Source organism: Pteropus vampyrus, unplaced genomic scaffold (assembly GCF_000151845.1).
Source record: "Pteropus vampyrus isolate Shadow unplaced genomic scaffold, Pvam_2.0 Scaffold10, whole genome shotgun sequence".
Classification (NCBI taxonomy): domain Eukaryota; kingdom Metazoa; phylum Chordata; class Mammalia; order Chiroptera; family Pteropodidae; genus Pteropus; species Pteropus vampyrus.
In genome coordinates this window covers 4,146,598-4,166,390 of record NW_011888791.1, presented here as the reverse complement: position 1 = coordinate 4,166,390, position 19,793 = coordinate 4,146,598, and positions in this window count along the sequence as shown.

Sequence of the window (19,793 nt, the reverse complement as noted above, 5' to 3'; positions counted from 1 at the left end):
CCTGCAACCCACTCTCCTTTTTGAGCTCATAGCATATTATGCATACCTCTATTGTAGCACTTATTTCTGTCTACCCCAGAAGATTCCAGTTCCTCAAAGAAGTTGAGATTATGTTTCATTCATCCCCGTAATTCAGTACTTAACCTAGTCATATAGGAGATGCGCCATAAATACTAGGTAGATAAATACTGAGTACTTCGACATCTCTCTTTTCTATCCCCTCTTTTCCACACTGGCTATCGCTGCCTTCATGACAGCCCTTATCACACCTGGCCTAGATAATTTAAACAGAGGCCTTCCTTGTTCCCCAGCCTCCAGTCTTGCCCAGTACTCCTGTAGCACATTGTAAATACCTTCGACACAAGATTATGATTATCTATACAGAGCTCTTCAAGGCAGAAACCATATACCCTTTATTTTGAAATATCTAACACCCAGCCTAGCAATTTATCACTAATAGGCCGTTAATTATTGACAAAACTAATTTTAATAGTAAAAAAAAAAATGCTATTTCTGAAAAAAACTTTAATTCCACAAAGCCGGCTTTCTAATAAGGTAGTGATGATAGGCAATACAACCAAGAGTGGTATCTAGACTAAGCCATACCAGGAAGGAGAAAAAAACAATTCTTGCCTTGTCGGGGGTTTTGCAGTGCAGTGAGTACTCTCCTGTATTGTCCCACTCGCAGCCCTAAGTGAAATCTCCTCTACCAACTCATCTACTGACGCTTTTGATACTCAGAGAACATGGGTACATCAGTATAAAAGAAATCACTCCATTAACTGTCCCCAAGAGTTATCCATTAGCGGATTAACGTCAATCTGCTCAAAGGCTCTGCCCTTAATATTCAATGTCATATCAACAACTACTTTGAAAACACAAAAAGTAAGTTTATCAAATTTGTAGTTAGCCCAAAGCTTAAATGAAAACCTACTACCTCAAATCTATTCATTCTTTCAGCAAATATTTATTATGCTATTTACCTACTATGTGCCAGGACACTATTCTAGGTATCGAGATATGGCAAAGGATATAAAATACAAGGGTTTTTCTTTCGTAGTGCTTATATTCTAAAGGCAAAAGACAAACATTCAACAGACAAATTAATGCATATAATGAATAAGAAAAACTAACACCTTGCCCTGCCACCATTGACCAACATACCATAAGGGTGGGGGAAGGAAGCACTTTATACCTTGAGATATACTTTAAAAACAGGAATATCCTGCCTAACCTTAGTCCTCAAAAAAAATGAGATCTTGAGCCCTTTCTCAAAAATTGCTAACTCAAGAGTAAACATGTTTATCCCTGACTTTGCAATACCAGCATCTGCAGATATTTTTATCTGTTGTCTTGAGAAATTCTGATATGTCTTGCCATTTGAACACCTGTCTCTTAGCTACTAGGTCATGAAACTATAGTCAGTCATTGGGTAGTGTCAACCACATGGCTGAGAACTCACTGATGTCACATCCTGAACCACCGATTACACATTCTTATTTCCAACTATCAATAAAACCTTCTGTTTGGATTTTCATGCTGTTTGGCTTTTCAACAATGAGCTCAAATCACTCAAAATAAAAAAGAGAAAAGTTCTGTGCTCCCCTTCGACCTCAGAAACAGCAAGTCATGCCTGGATCAAGGAATATCACAATGAGGGCTCCTTTAACATGAATCCTGTCCCTCCTCTTCTTTACCTGAATGAAGCTGCTGCAACTGATTGATGAGTTTTTGCTGATTCTCAACAAATTGGGCTTTGTATTTACTTTTGACTCATGACTGAGGCTGCTGTTCTATGGTCTGTACCCTTTCCCTCCCCTCAGAAGGAAAGTAATTTAAACTTTAACAGTGGAGCAGGACAAACTAGGGAAATAAGGATAGAAACAGAGAGGCCCAGTAGGGGCTAAGGCCTTAGTGCAGGTAAAAGATGACAGTAGTTTAGACTAACGTGATAATGGCAAATGCATATGAAGTAACTTTATTCAATACATTTTAAAGGCTAAGGTGACGAACTTTGCATATGGAATGGAGTGAGATGTGAGAAGAATTAAAGCGCCAAAAATAACCAAGAGATTTTTGATAGATGATAAAATAAGAATTCAAAATTATCTTGACTGTTAAGAAAAATTGAAATGTAATAAGGGTATGTAAATGCAGCTCATAGGTTTTAAAAATTCTATATGTGTTATTTACCCCCAAAATTTGAAAACGCTTATTTGTAAAGATATATGTACCCTTATGTGCATTGCAGCATTATTCATGGTGGTCAAGACATGGAAACAACCAAAGTGTCCTTCGATAGATGATTGGACAAAGAAGATGTGGTACATATATACAATGGAATACTACTCAGACATAAGAAAAGATGAAATACTGCCATTTGTGACAACATGGATGGATCTTGAGATTATCACGCTAAGCGAAATAAATCAGATGGAAAAAGTCGAGCCCTATATGATTTTACTCATATGTGGGATATAAAACTGAAAGCAACAAATGAATGAAACAAACAAACAAACAAAAACTCATAGACGACAGTTTAGTGTTTATCAGAGGGCAAGGGAGGGAGGTTGATAAGGGTAAAGGGGATCAAATACATGGTGACAGAAGGAGATCTGACTTTGGGTGGTGAACCCACAATGCAATATACAGATGATGTATTATAGAATTGTACACTTGAAACCTATGTAATTTTATTAACCAATGTCACCCCAATAAATTTAATTTTTAAAGATGTTTAAAAGCTTACAATTTAAAATGTAACTGCTGTAGAGTGCTTGAGTAAAGATGCTTTCAGCATATTCCACACCAGTCAGTTCATATTTAAAATTCTTTCGATGCTAAAGATTCATAAATCTTTAAAAACATCACCTAGGAGAGGTAACATGTACTTGCAGTGATCCTGGCGTGTGTACAGTACACTCTTCCATTTGGAAAGACTCACAGACACGTCGACATTTTAAAATACCAAATTATAAACCACAATACCATCTACTGTGTGCTAAGTACCTCACTAGCATGCTTTACATACATGATTGCTGTGTTTTCTCAGTGATTCCTTCCTAACACAGGAAGGAGCCATGCCTATATCCACACAGAGCACCTGATTTGTCTTTGGAGCTTGTTTTTACAAACATGTGCAGAAGTTAGTAGAAGAGTGGCATTACCAATGTACGTGTGTGTGTGTGTGTGTGTGTGTGTGTGCTGAAGCCATACAAACACAAGAGCAGTCAACCAAATCAAAAGACTTAAGTTCCGGGTGAGTTTCAGGCTTCAACTTTCCACACGACTTCAGGCAAGCGTCCTTTCCTGCATTTCAGTGTCCTAGGCTGTAATGGAGCGAATAATAGCAGCCTCTGTGCCTACTGAAAAGAGAGCCTCTCAAGACAAATGGGGTGTCCTACAATCAACAGCCACCTATGGAGCAGTCATGGAGTACAAGACAGTATAATTAAGCCCTTAGGAAAAAAATGTGCTGTGAGCTCTCCAGAGAGAAAAAGGCAAGAGAAAAAGTAAATGAGAAAGTGAAAAAGGACACTGGGCAGGAACAAAAGTCCCTCCCTGGGAGATAGTTTAAAAAGTGTATCTCTCCAGAAACATCCATCGAAGGTACCAGAGCTTTTAAACACAAGCTGGTAATAGAGTGCAAGAGAGGTCACGACCAAAGACGAAGGCTGTGTTTGTGAGCAGCAGAAATGGGTGGATTGTGCAACAAGAACAGACGGTTCTGCCAGCACAGTCTCTCCGCTGTCCTTCCTGCCATGTTTATAATGCTGTGTGCAATGTCATGGGGCAAAGATTAAAAAGGAAATGACAACCTCGTGGGTGGCACATGAAGACTATTACATCAGGGAAAAAGTACTTTAGGCAGCTTCAGGTAAATCAATGTTAATTCTCAGTTGCGCAGCCACCCATTACGGACCATTCCAGATATCTCACCAACTGAAGAACACCTTCTTTAGTCTCTTTTTCTCCAGTCTGTTGGGCATTTAATTCCCACACAAGAAGAAAGAAACTTAAAATATAAGAACCCAGGAAACAAAAATCATTGTTCCTTTTCATTCCAAGCTAGATCTATGAAAAACTATTTGGTCCACTGATTTTATACTGAAAGGTTTTGCTAGCTGAAAACTATACGATTTTATAACTACAAGAGATGCAAGAATTCAGAAATCTGGCAGAACATAAGGTCTCTGCATTTTCATTGTAAAGCAACATTACTTTTCTTTAAGATGGATATTTTATTTCTAAATGGCTGGACATGACCTTTACTAGTGTGTGGTTTTTGTCTGCAGCTAAAAAAAAATGTCATTCCTGCTTCTCATTCTCTTGTTTCTATTAATCACTTTTTCTCTTTACAAACTACATAATCAATAGGAACGTGTCCATTGCCCTTCTAGCTGATTTCTATTATTCCTCATTACAGCCTTTGTTCCAATTCCCTGCTTCCCACCAGATATTAAATATTTAGACAGTGAGTCTAAACTGTCCACCATCAGGGTGACTGTCCTATAGTTGTGTAATCAATTAGCCTGGCATCTGATCTCTGTTTCAAATGTCTTCTTAGAGGAAATTTAATTATGATGAATATCTTTTCATGACTTTGAAATTATATAAGCATGATTCCTTACTCAGTCATGCTTGTTAAAAACCATAAATCAATTTATTTTATTCCCTCTAGATGTGAGGAGACCTTTCTAATTCTGGCTGAATTTTAACAACGTAAAACGTCCAGTAGACATCAGATGAATATATGTTTTTTTCTTTCTCTGGGAAACTCTTTCAGTAAAATTTTTGTAGTTGGGAGATTTGGGGAGGTTTCAAGGAAGCTGTACAAATACAATTTCAAGAAAGCATTCTATAATTATAACAAAATGAAAGATATCCTCACACAGGACAAAAATTTGGATTGCAAGCATACTCTGTGCAAGAGATGTATTTCTGGAAAACTGCAGTACATCAAATTTTTATACATCAAGTATTTTAAATAAATTCAGAAAAGTAGTTATTAATAGATATAATCCTGTGTGAAGATGGAAAATCCTTCTGTGAAGTGCAATAGTCATTTCTAATTAAAAAATATACCTCTACATTTAATGGTTTTAAATTTGGATTTTGGTGCTCAGTTTTCCAAAAGTGGGGCATACTTATACATGGAAATTGAAATATTTGTCCTGTCTTGTTGAAAGCCTTTCATGACCCACAATTAACCATAATATCCTAATAACAACCTTCACCATGCCACCTGCACACATATTCCTGTAGCAGACACCCATTCTTAAGAAGACTTTTCCAAAACTTGGGAATAAGGCAAAAAAGTGACTGCATGTCCTTTCAGTGTCATAACTGGAGCCTTGTCTAACAGGTTCCAAAAACAGATTATTTAATTTTCTGGGGGACTATATTTTTGCTAACTTACTATACTACTGATTAGGGCCCACATTCTGCAATGTTACATGTTAATCGCATATATTTTTATACAGAAGAAATGCCAATGATTTTGTCCGTTCAAGAAGATAACACTGAAGGTTATGGTTCATTTTTCATTAACCAGTTTTGCCTCTAACCTAGCAAACTTATTTCAGCAAATTATTCCTCAGATTCTCCTTTGAACTACACTTTTACTTATTCTTCTGATTGCCTCATTAGTAAATTAAATAAATGTTTGGCACATACTCTTTCTTTATCTGTATGAGAGTCAAGTGTTAATTTTTTTGAAAGTTATACTCTGACATCTGCCTCTACCTTTTTTATAAATCTCTTTTATAGTTAGAGATAGCCATGTAATACAGTTATAGTCAATTAGATACAAGTAGAAATCTAACTGGAGTTTCTGGAAAAGTTTTCACTCCCCTAATAAAGACACCTGTAGCTGGCACGACTCTGTTCTGCTTTTTTCCACCTTGCCTGCTGACACAATTTCTGAAATTGGGGCCACCAGCCTTGCTCCCAAGAAGCAGTAAGAACAAAGGAGAGGCTAAAAGACTCTGTGACATGCCAGCCCTGACATCACAGAGCCCATGAATCCAGAGCGGCTACCATTAACCTCTAAATTTCTTATGTGAAAAAGATAAACTCTTGTTTGTTCAAGCCACTGTAAATCAGGTTTGTTTGTTTTTGCCTTCAACTAAACACATTTTTAGCTGATACAATTCCTTAGCCTCTTCTATGCTCCTCATTTTGTTAGGTACCATGTTTTCAACCAGAAAAACAAGTTCCACTTAGCCTAAAGCTGGCACTACGGAAGAGCATAATTTTCAAAGAGATCATGGAGGAGCTTTAGCAATGGTTTATAACAGTCTCTAAAAACAAATTAACATTGTCTCTATGTGTAATAAAAAAAGGTAATGAGCTGCCTCAAGCATTTACCCCTCAACCTTTCGCCCACCCACCCATGACCCCTGCCAAACAACACCAAGTTGGCGAATCATATACGAAGGAGTCTGCTTCCTTCCAAGGCCATTTCTTCCTAAGGGTTTAAAGACCAGAAGAGTTTTCTAGTATAGGGACAGCAAATGGGAGTGGTGCACAGTGGCCCTGCAAAGCCTGGGCCACTCTCCAGGACTCACCTGGACTGAGACCTGGCCCTGCCTCTTCCCTTCACCAGAGAACAGAGGCCTAGGGGAACATGAGCGGACAAGCGAAAATAACTAGACCCTGAGGAGTGCTAAATGTATAATTAAACTAAACTCAAAACTCGTGACCTAATCTTTGCTTTCTTCTCACACACAGATGCCTAAAAACAATTTTTTCCACAGCTGCTGGTTATGTGCTCGAGGCTTATTCCTGGCTTCTCATCAAAAGAAGAGTGCCAATTCCTTTTTATGCCTCTCTTCTAAATAGGAACATTTGCTTTATATGTATCCAATAAAAAGTCTTACTTGGCCTACAGATATGATATCTGAGCCAGTCTACTCTCTGCCATGTGTTGAAAGAGAGAGAGACAGAGACAAAGAGACAGAGAGAGGAAGGAAGGAAGGAAGGAAGGAAGGAAGGAAGGAAGGAAGGAAGGAAGGAAGGAAGGAAGGAAGGAAGGGAAGGAGGGAGGAAGAGAGGGATGGAGGGAGTAGGAAAGGAAAGACAACAGAAAGCAAGCAGAATGGATCCCTAGGTGGAAATAGGGAAAAAAATGAAGTCACATTCTCTATACTAAGAGAATAATCACTGCCATTCTTTTATCCTTCCAATCCCCCATTTCCTCCATTTTTCTTTTAGTGACTTTCTTTCTTCCTGACTCTTTCTATCGTATATGTAGAAAATCTGAGTTAAAAAGAGCAGGTAGATGGGAGCAAGCGGGAAAAGAAAATGACACAAAACATTAGATAAGTGATTACAAAATAACATGAAAGTTGCTGAGAAGAGCCTTCATAGTCTTCGGGTACAGTCAGATTACCTGTAAACTGAAAGCACGTTTGCCGAAAGTCCTGTCAACTTGGCCTTTGAGCCTGGACAGCCCAAACTGGCCACCACTGTAGACCCTGTGGGAAATGTGGCCTCACAATGGTCTCATCTTCCCCAGTAAAGTTGTGTCCCCAAGACTGGGTCTTGCAACTCCTATGAGTAATTCTTAATTGCCTTTTGATCTTAGTAACTAACCCATGGATGGACCTAACAGGATCTTTTCTCAATTGATTGAGGAGAAAGGCTGAAGATTACCTTTGCAACCAAAGCAATCATTCCTTTGCTCCAGAAAAATCAAGAGCATGAAGGGATGCAGCTTTTCTGATGAGGTAACTTCTGTGACAGTAATTCAGTCATTCCTCGGAATGGAAGAAGGCAGCCAAGGAGTGTCTGGTGCTGAGGAAACCTTGGGTAAAGTAGCCAGATTTCCTGCTCCTCCTAATTTAGATCTTCAAAAGGGCTCCAATTTAAGGAAACACAGGAACATCAAACACACTTTTCCAAAAGTGAAAACAGGGATTTAGAATTCTCTTTAAGTTTCTTCATTGCACTCTTCTAGATTGAGTTTTTTATAGTGATTTACAATTTTTAGCTAAATAAATAAATAAAATCTTTATTCTAAAAAGGAGTACAAAACACATCCCAGAGAGAAATGGAACTGCTGCTTGGGTTCTCTGCCATTTGGATGGTTCGTGTTACTGATTCCTCCACTGAGCGGATAAGTGAAGTCAAATCTACTTGTGACAGTGACCTCAACTCTAACCCTCTCAAGGTTTCTTATTGTCTTAGGAACCTGTGGAGTTTGGAAAAATGAGTTCTGTTTAAGCAAAAAGCAAAACTCTCTGACAAGGATAATTATTTTGTCCAATTCTCATTTTGCACAAGTCTTTCTCAGAACTGACATTTCCCTGAGAGTGGCAAAGTCTTCAGTTCAATGTCAAGTGCAGCGAAGCCTTCTATTTTCCTTAAAGCAAAAAGATTTCAAATATATTTTACCATCCTGACAGCAGTGACAAATAGGACTTTAACTCAAATGGATTACAGATGGGCTTTCTGAACCACATAAAACTCTATGCAAATAGAGAACCGCCAATATTTTTTTTTTTGAAACGTCAGAAATACTCATACGGTTTTTTGACATTTGTTTAAAAAACAAAAAACAATTACCAGCTCCCCTTTCTTCATTACCTTTTTCATTGATTAACAGTAGGGGAGTGATATAGGATGCCGGTGAAAGGGGGCAAGGTTGAAAACAAAGTCAGGAAAACAAGAGGTTCCTTGACCAGGCAGTGGTGCCAAGTCTACAGAATGGTCAGCTAGCAAATGCCTCAGACCTGCTTCTAGTCTGAAGAATGGATAAATAGAGGTCAGCAAATTTTTTCTGCAAAGGGCCAGATAACAAATATTTTAAGCTTTGTGGATGATGGAGAATCTACTGTGACCACTCAACTCTGCCTTTGCAGTGTGAAGGCAACCATAACACTATGTAAATGAGTGGGCATGGCTCTGACCAAGAAAAATTTTTACAAAAATAGGAAGGTGGCTAGAGTTGCCTCACAGGCCAGATTTGCAGACTCCTGGATTATGATGTGACTGGCACTTAAAAAATAATGCTTGGCAAGGAAAGGGTGAGGGGGCTTCCACAAGACACATTCTGCTTCTACTAGCAGCGCAGCTGAGGCTGGCTGGTAAGCCTCCTCTGGGCCCAGGTGTCAACTCTTTCATTACTGAATGTGGGAGAGGGGACTTTCAGATTGAGGGCTGGAAGGGCTGTTGGGAGCTTCAGCGAGCAGTGAACTTCAACCAGCAGAAAAAGTTTACCAACATTTTTAACAACGGACGTGGTTCCATAGTGCAGCAGTTAGCACATATGTTTTACACACAGAAAGTCCTGGGTTCACACCCCAGTGGAGCCATTGTCCATGGTCTATGGCCATGCCACCCTGAACAAGCTGGATGTCTGATCTTGTGAAGCTAAGCAGGGTTAGGCCTGGTTAGCACTTGGATGGGAGACCACCTAGGAAGACCAGGTGCTATAGGCATAAATAATAATAATAACAATAATAATAATAATAATAAAACTTAAAACATTTTAACAACTGATAGGGCCATGCTGGTGAGTACTAGCTATTAACAGCCCATGTACATACAGCCTGGATTTCTGCATTAAGATACCACTCCAAGGAAAAGATTAAGAAAAAAGTTAAAGTGAGATTTTTTTCCTATCGCCCCCCAAGAAAAGCTCCAAATAATAATAACTGATTCATTTACAAGCAAAAAAGATTAAAAGCCATAAGAAGACAATACAATTAGTAAACTCCAAGGTCATTTTAAAGTAGGGAGAGAGAGTAGGTGCAATGAAATGCTTCCAATTAGGCTCTCTCTAATTACTTGACAACATTACTCAATAATTGGGTTTGCATTAAAGACAGGGAGACCACAATGGCCTGTGACCCTCTGGTGGGTGGGGATGTTGCAGAAATAGTGCTCTGAGGAAAACCACAATGGAGAAAGAAATTATCTTTGGAGGAACTCACTCCAGCCCAGGTGCTTAGGACCCTCCTCATCTTCTTCCACTCCTTCAACACACACACACACACACACACACACACACACACACACACACACACACACACACCAATCTACAACTTCCCCTCTCCCTATAAGCCCTCACTCAGATATTGTTAGAAAGTTATTAGTCAAACTAATTCAGGCTACGGTGTTAACGAATAGCCGCAAGTCTTTTACCTCTCCAAAGTTTTAGAATTTTTAAAAAGAGTATCTGGAGTGAGCAATTCCTTTACCCACATGAAAGATTCTATAGTGGGAAGGAGGATAAGCAAATATGTTTAGATATTTTTAGTCAGGGAGCCTCTCCTTCTGAAAATGTGCTACATTGATGACTGCCAATTCTTTCTTTGAAAAGGGAGACCCTAATTCCAGCATATGATGACACAAATTTTGAATTTTTACTTTAATTGAAGGCCTTGTCCTGATATCCAGATATCTAGAACATCAAGAAACTTAGAACAAATTATATCTTGCACACATATCCCCAACCACTTCTCACTTTTTGTAGAGGGTTATATGTTAAGGTAACACAGGACTATGTGGGGTACGCTAAACATGGAGACCTGTTGCTGGGCTGCGGCTGTGCAGCTTGGGAGATACAAGAGCTTTCTCAGTGGCCCCTGGCCCACTGGGGGCCACTCCTAGGGAGCCCTGATTGCCCTGTGGGTCCTTCTTCTACCTCTGCTATAAGGAGAATACGTCTCTGGATATTAAGCTGCCTTTTGTGGAATTCAGCGTCAGCTTGAGCCAATAGACAGCCAGGCAGTTTCTTTGCAATAGTGTCCATGATCTAAAACAGTTTTTAAAAGAGTCAAAGCCATGGCACATGGTCTGTAAGTCACAAAAGCAAGACTGAGGCAAGACCTGTGACTGCCAGTTCCCAGACCCACATGCCCTATGCTCTATCCTGCTCAGCCCAATCTTACTCTTTAAACATACAAGCTGCATCTTTTAAAAATGTGTAGCATTCAGCTAGCCACATTTATTCAGAAGGAATTCTAAGCCCCTGGCTCCATGCACTCCACAGCGGTGACCTTAAAAGCACCTGGAGAAGATGTGCTTCCAGGGCCCCATTTCCTGGTAAATGTAATGAAAGCCTCAAAGTTTGGGCTAATAAAATCCTCACTAAAAACTCTCTCTCTGACCTTACCTGAAGCTCTGTGGAGTGGTTTTAAAGCCCTGTGCAAAGCCTTTCACAGAACCATTTAGTTTAGCTCAAGGGGTAGAGGTGGGGAGAGAGGTGCTTTTCCCTTTCAAACCATGGGAGAGCAGTAAGTACACCACTATCAACAACCAAAATTAGATTACTGGCTTCTCCGGCCAAGCGCTGAAAATGGGGAGCAGATTGGAGTCAAGACTGCACCCCTTGATAAAGTATGATAATCGCCACCATAGGCAAGAGGATCATTTCTAATTAAACTCTCCTTTACCTCCTGGGAGAAGTCCTGCCCAGTCAAGAGCCCCAGGACAAAATGAATCTCACAGCCGTGAGAGATAGAATTGCAAAGAAAAATCACAGCATGATTTTCCTCCTTGGAGGAAATCGCACGTGAACTGCCTCCAGGTAGAAAGCCCAGGATGAGGCTGAGTGGGTCTCCTGTGAGAGAGGTACACGTGCCCAAGGGCATCGCTGCAGTCCTGGTGGCTGCCTGCCCAGCCTCAGCTCTGTCACAGTATCGAAATCATGAGGTGGTGTACACAAAAACATTTGAAAGTACTGATGAACACTGTTACTGCAGGAATTCAAGGGAGGGACCAAAATGAGTATGAGGTTTATGGGGAACATGGGCCAAGAAGGGAAGCCAAAGGTCTGTGCTGTGGGCTGAACACTTGCATGGCCAGGCTCTGGCCCTAAGCCTGGCTTGGGCATCTCTGAAACCAAACCAGGCAGCCTGTGTGGCAGATAGGATCTGTCTTTGATCCCGTCTATCCCCTTGTAAGCATTTAAGCGTTTACTTTACCCTCTCTTTGCCCCAGGCCCTCGGTATCTTTGTGTAGTTTTCTTCTGAGACTGTCTTCTACCTAAGCAAGTCCCCAAGCCCAGAAGTTTCCCCCATCTCTGTCAGGATGTAGTCTCTATATTTCTCCAGGAACTTGCTCTCCATCAGCGATTTTTTCTGATCAGCTAACCTGTTAAAAAGTGATAATAAAGATAACTTTCTTCCATTAGATATTTGCATATTAACAAAGTCTTCCAGAATCAATGTCTGAACCATAAACTGTGGCTCAAGCACCAACTCAGACTAAGAGGAGAGAGAACTGGCATAGTTTCCTGCTATAACCAAAACTCATTGACTAGGCATGAAGCTGGGGCACATCTTTATGTCACCTGACCATTACTGCAGATCCTCATCTCCTCTTAGTAGCTAAAGAACAGTAAAACTTCACTGAATTTTGCAATTAAAGCTTCAAGAGCTAAGAGTAGGTGGAGTAGGTGCATTTTGGAAGCAACGACCAGAAGCAGTGAAACAACCCCATTTGCTCCAAACCACATCTTGTCTTCCAAGTCACACTTCTTAGAAAGCATGGAAACTCCTCAAAGACTTGAATCTAGCACAGGGTTACAGAAGCAGGGAGGCAGTAAATGTACTCATGATCCCTTCAATCCTCCCCAGCTAGAAAGAAGCAGAAATTTGACCGATGGGTCCCAATGCTAATTTTGCAAATTCTGAAATTATTCTTTATGATACGCACATCTATATTTTCTGCTATTTTTTTTCTTTTGGTTCTGGAAAGGTGAATGTTATGTGTCTTTTAGTGGTTAATTTGGTGAGGAAGAGACTGTAATACTTAGTCAGAAAGTATAGAGCTAAAGTAAGAAAGGCAGAAAATCGTTCTTCGATTCAGAAAGATCTCACCTGGAACACGGAGGCATATTTACCAACTGAGAGAAAGGAGCCTGTGTGAGGGAGGTAGATGATGGATGGATGGATGGATGGATGGATTGAAAACAAACATGGAGGGTAAAAATAGCATCCTGAGCAGACCACACAGGCTGTGGAGAGAACACGAGGAGACAGAACAGCACATGTCCTTTTACCACCAAGACAAATTCAATTCAATATCAAAATACCTGTAACTAAGGATTCCCCAAAGTATCTCCCATACTACATGATATCCTAACATAGCCAGCACTGTAGGACCAAATAAGTCTGATCTGAAAATATTCAAAATAGGATTATTACCCACTTCCACCAAAGTGCTTGGTGATTTCGTGTATACTGGGCCCACTCCACAAAATATGGTATCCCATTAAGTCCCATATTCATAGGATTTTTAAGATTGCTCCTTGTATTGTCTCTTTCAGAGTATCTGAATAAATCATTTCTTCTCCCTTTCTCGTGCTTAGCAGGTTGAAGATTTTACTCGTAAATGAGGGAATCAACTTAGAACGGACTACACTTTACCAATAAAACCCAGACTTATTTTTAGTTGGGAAGCCTGAGTTTGCCTTACAAGAGTGTCACCTAGTGTCTATCTGTGGAACTGCATCAAATTTTTCCTTACATTTAAGGACAGTTTGTGTTGTGGTATAGAAGAGACTTTATGCAATTCTAAAGTATATATGTATACATGTCTTTGCAAATTAAATCATATAGTCATTGATTTGTGTGTATTTTAAATATATGTTCACATTGAAATGGTCTCTGAGATATTATAAAAATCACACTTTAAAATATAGCAAATCTTTTAAAATTAGACATTTACTAGAAAAAAGTACCACAAACTTGGTGGATTAACCAACAGAATTTTTTTCTCACAATTCTGGAAGCTAGAAGTCCAAGATCCAGGTGCTGGTTGGATTGATTTCTTCTGAGGCCGATTCCCATTGCTGCCGCGCTCCAGCCCCAGCCAGCCTCTTACCTTTCAAGGCCTCTTCAGGAAAGAGACAGGTATAGTTTCCAGGCCTCCCAAACTGCAGTGACATATAGTCAAACTCTCCCAAGAAATTTCTCCCCATATTGTTCTCCAGTCCCTTCAGGCCCTCAGTCCTTGGTTCAGGAGCTCAAGAAGCATCCAGTTATGCATACAATGCTGATTCCAACCTTGGCCTTCCCGAGCAGTTCTCCTGGAGCTCCCCTCACTTGGCTTGGAGTATATAGAAAGAGGTGAAATATCATGGTGTTACCTATTCCTTATAAAATACCTCTGACAAATCTAATACATCCTAGCTTTCTCTTTAAAAGACATTGGGTATGGTCACTGGATGGATCAATTTGGCCATCTGTTTCACAGTCACCATCCTGGCCTTAAATCTTACTTCATGTCGACTTGTATCAGCCTCTGGGCTGTTTTCCTTGTCTCCTGGTATATTAGTTTCCTACTGTTGCTATAACAAATTACCACTAACTTGGTGACTTAAAACAACACACTTTATTGTCTCGAACAAAGAATTGCTTGACAACTAAGATTGACTGGACTCAGTTATTTATCATTTTACTTTCTGCACATGTTTGTTCCCAGAATTCAATTTGTTATATGATATTAATGAACTTCTGGGCATATACATTATATTATAATGATGGTATAATGAGGCTCAGGTGAGTTGAAGGTCATTGATCTCTTCACTGCACAGGTGTGAGTGACTGGCTTAAACTGGTACCTAAATCTCTGTCTATGTTTCTTTGTTTAAAAAATGCCTTCTGGCTTGCTTAATTGTGGACGGATTAAGGCGGACCCCTTCTAAGATAGGATGACCTCAGTGTCTTTACAGACAGACCCAAAAATCCCTAACTAACTTTCCTGCCTAACTGTTTTCTAAGAGTCATGAATGTTGAGGGACGGGAGGTCTCTTCTTCCATATCTGCTTCCTGCTGAGAATGGCTGTAGTCACTGCCTACAGGGGTTTCATGGCGCTCGTTTCCTTTCTGCCTCAGTCAGTGTGGGGTCTTGGGTTTCCTGCTAAAGTGCCACCTCAGTCCCTAGACAAGGAAAAGAAGATACAAACTTATTATTTAAATCAAAAATCTATTAATTTCTATTATTGATTTGCCTATTAAGTGAGTAAAGGGAAAAAGGCTTAGTTAATATATTCTTAAAGAGTTAAAAAGACCTTTGACCTAAAGTCCCCTCCCTTCTCAGACTCTAAGAGCTCTGTCTGGCTTAATATCATTTCTGCTGACAATGGGCTGATGACCCTTATCAATAGCCATAAGATCTGAGTCACCAGTTTTGGGGGAAATTATCGGGATTTGAGGGAGAGGGCTTTTTTTCCAAAGAAAGGAGGGAAGAAAACATAACTAGGTTTACTAAAAAGATTAACTCTGCAAAAGATGTCCCATTTCATTTCCTGCTAAAAGAGTAAGAATTTTACAAGTGATGTCCCATCTCAGAACAGCTAAATAAAATCCACAGCTAAAGTTGCTAATTTGGAGATTGTGCTTGTTACAACTACTTTCTCATCCAAAATAACCATAAAGCACTGAGAATGAATTTTTAAACGTGTGTGGCTCATATTAGTTATGAAGGCAGAATAAGAATCTTTATTATGTTTTAGGCAACAACATTGCAATAAATGCGTACCACTGATTCCATGTGGATCTCTTAAGAAGACAATTGCATAACATCAGGGGTACAGGATATAAAAAAAGAAAATTGAGGCTCTCAACTTGCTCCCCAGCCCACCTGCAAAGTAATACCCTGCAAGCTCAGAAGGGGCCAAAAACTTTTGGAACTGTAAGGTACATAGTAGAACTGTCAAATCTACATGGAAATAACTCCATAGATTGTGAGATAATTTATAGGGTACTTTAAATTTTTATTTAACACAGCAAGGACCATGAGCAGCGTGAGTGCCATCTTGAGGAAAAAAACTATCATTTACGACCACTCCAAGACAATTTTTTTCATCTACTCCTGAGTAGATTATTCATATTAAAAAAAAAGCCTTTTTACTTTGTGCATATAAGTCATTTTTAAGATATTTGTAAAGTGCCCAGCATAAAAAAAGTTCCCAATAAATGGTAGCTACTATTATTAACCTTTCTCACCTATGCAGAGCTGGGTTGAATTATCAACTCTGTTCTTGAGAGACTATGTCTGGCCAGAGAGGTGCCCCCACAGCTTCTGGAGAATGTGGGGCTGCCACTGCACTGACAGAAGTTTGGTCTCCTCAGGGACCACTGTGGAGACACCACCCAGGCAGGGCAAGGAAGGAAAATCTCTGTTTCCTCTGCTCCCTCTGCCTCCTGTCTAACTTAAGCACTTCCCTATGTGGCCTTGTGTGGTGTGGCAGGCCCCTTTCTCTGGGAACTTATGGGTCAGAAGCCTTTTTCCTTCGGAAACGTGTTCATTGCTGTTGGGTGTTCCCCTGATAATTCTCTTCAGTCATTTTTTCATTAATCCTAATTAAGTCCAAGTACCATATCACTATATGCTTCTCAACCTGGAGGATGGGCAGCCTCAATTCTGTGGAGGGAGGATGCAAAACAGAGTATCCAATACATCTTTCTGGAGCATCCAGGTTATTACAAGATATGGAAGAACCCAGTACCTTAATAAGAACTGCCCTCTCCCCCACGAACATGGAAGAAAAGAAGAGCAGGGACAGGGAGAAGGACCCTAGGAAAAACAGTCCAGTCTCCAAAGTTCCACCCAGGTGGGGGCCGAGGGGTGGACCTGCAGTGAGGGTGGCCTCTCCTCTTGTCCCCCAGGGGACTCCAAGCCATCCTCTAAGGATTGCGGCTGTTGAAATCTGGGCAAGGGAAGGGCCTCACTGTATGGTGCAGCCCTCCACTTTGGGTTTTTGGAGTTCAGAATCAGGTGCATGGCCATCACTCTGTCCTACCTCCTGCCTATTATTACTGAGTCTTGGATGTGGTCCCACTCAAACCCCGGGTTCATCATTACCTCCATCATCCCAGAGTCCATGTTGTCATAGGGCGGGCTCCCTATAAGGTATGAGTTCTTGCTCCTGGCCCATGCTTAGCCATGCGTCCCTCATTAATTCTTCTAGAGTTCCTCTGTCTCTGGGATTGAGGGTCATTAATTTCTTTAAGAGCTTTTCACACTCAAAATAATATTAAATAGGGGACATGGTAGTGCCTGCTCAGTATCCACTGCCATGGCCCCCAGAAGTCTTCTCCCATGAAAGGCAGGATCCGAGGGACCATCTTGTATAGAACCTTTCCCAGGCTCCACACGTCCACCGCAGGTTCGTCATCATTTGGGCCCAGGAAGAGTTCTGGGGCAGCATGAGGGAGGCTGCCACAGAATGTGCTCAGCTTATGGAGAATAAACTGTGCTGAGGCCAATGTCTGCAAGTTTTACATTCAACTCAGTGTTGAAAAGCATGTTCTCTGCCTTCAGGCCACTGTGGCCAATGCCTCTCTGGTGGCAGTACTGCACAGCGGGAACCAGCTGCTGGAAAATGCCTCAGGCTTCATTCTCAGTCATGCAGCTGTCTGTGGTCCTGCAGATAATCAAATGTGTCCCCTCCGTTCACATGCTCCATAATGAGGAATAATGTTTTCTCTGCGTCAGTCACCTCAAATAACTTTACAAAACTAGAGTGATTCAAGGCCTTGGTGCAGTGGACTTCTTGAACAAATCTGGAGGAGCCACCTCTGTCCCCTTCGGAATGTGCCAGGCCAACCTCACTTAGGCAAATGTTCCTTGGCCAATGGTGTTCAGGAGCTTGTAGTGGCCAATATGGGGCTCCTTGTCAGTAGAGATGTCTGCAAGGTCATACAACATGGTGACCTGCTAACTACACCAACAATACTATCTATGCTAACTATGCTAGCAAACAATACCAACTATGCTAACTAATACTATGCTAACTATGCTTACTAACTATGCTAATAAATGGCACTAATAAACAATGCTAATTATACTAATAATACCAATACTAACTCTACTAACTGAAAATTTAAAAAAATAAGAAAAAAAGAAAAGAAAAAATGAAAAAAGAAAAATGAGAAAAAAATTTTAAAAATTGGGAAAAAAATTTAAAAAGTGAAAGGAACAAAATGAGACAAGAGAACAAAGGAAAATAAGCAAAAGATGAAGAAAAAGGAAAATGAGAAAAAAAGTAAAGACGAAAGAAAAAAATAAACAAATTTTTTTTTAAAAAAAAGAGACACGATAATTGGCCGACTCCAACAGGTCACCACCGATAAGCTTTCTGGGCTATAAGGACAAAAACCCCAGCCTAGCTAAGACTTCATATAGGAGTTTTTTATAATTCCATTGCAATGGCACCTTATGAGGTCAGAGCAAGATATGAACCAATCATGGCTGGGGATAAACTGATGTGGTTTTCTCACTTTTTGAAATCAGGACTCCTTTACTCTGAAAAAAATAAAAAAAACAAAGAGCTTTTTTGTGTATGTGGGATATTAAAGATTGATATTTACTGTATTAGAAATTAAAAATCTGTAGAATGCGTCAGTGACCTTTTCATTTATAATTTGAAAATATGTAATAATTCTTGTCTTTTAAAGATCTTATAGCATCTACACTTAAAATATCTAATTCCTTCATCTTAAATTCTGGCCTCAAATGATGTTGCAATGTAACTGATATCATGATATTATAAGGAAATGTTCTGTTGCATAAGACAAAGTGCATTATTAACATCTGTAAAGCTGAGAGAAGGTAGCTTGTCTCATATTTTTGCCAATAGGATCATGAGCAGATTTCTCATCAACAACCTTGGAGACCAGAGGGCAGTGGGTCGATGTATTCGAAATATTGAAGTAAAAAAAGCTGTCGACCAAGAATCCTATATCTGGCAAAACATCTAAAAATGAGGGAGATATTAAGACATTTCCAGATAAACCAAAGCTGAGAGAGTTCTTTACCACTAGACCTGCCCTTCATGAGGGCATCTTTCAGATTGGAATGAAAGGACACTGGACAGTAACTCAAAGCCTTATGAAGAAATAAACATCTCAGCTAAAAGTAAATACATGGAGTATTATAAAAGCTAATACTATGAAAACTTGGGTTTGTGGCTCTAGTTTTTGTTTTCTACTTGATTTAAGAAAATAATGTATTTTTTAAAAAGTTATTAGTATATGTTTTAGAACACGTCATGCATAAAGATGTAATTTTGTGACATTGATAACTAATTGGGTGGGTTAGAGCTGTGAAGGAGTAGAGTTTTTATATGTTCTTGAAATTAAGCTGATATAAATTCACATAAGAGTGTTATAACTTTAGGATATGAGGTCATTCAGGTGACCAAAATACATTTCTCATTGTATTGTGCGGTTCCTGGCTCACAGCACCTAAAACTCTTGGAATTTCCCAAGCGATAAGAGCAATGCGAGCATCTTTTATTATAATATTTGGTCTCTTGCCCCAGTTCCTGAAATCAGTTCAAAGCCGTAAAGTTAAAATGAGTTTCTTGTTAGTCACAATAAACTCCTTTCCCCCACAACTGGGTTTTTGTTAATAAGATGAATTTTGGAAAGCACCTAAGGATGAGGGCTGGTTGCCAGAGGAACCAGTCATGAATAGAAGGATGGAACCTTCAGTCTCATATCCTGATTTCCAGGAGGAGAGAAGGAAAATGGAGGTCGAATCAATTACCAATGGCCAATGAGTTAATCCATCATGCATGTGTAATGAAGTCTCCAAGAAACCCAAAAGAAGAGAGTTCAAGGAGATTCTGTGTTGGGGAACCAGAATGCTTCTACATGCCACTGTGCCAGGCCCCAAACTCCACAGGGACAGAAGCTCCTTTGTTTGGGAACTTGCTCTATGTATCTCTTCATTTGCCTCTTAATTTGTATTCTTTAATGTCCTTTATAATAAACCAGCAATCTACTAAAAAAAGAGAGAGATTACATCTAAGATTACCAAATTACTAAAGT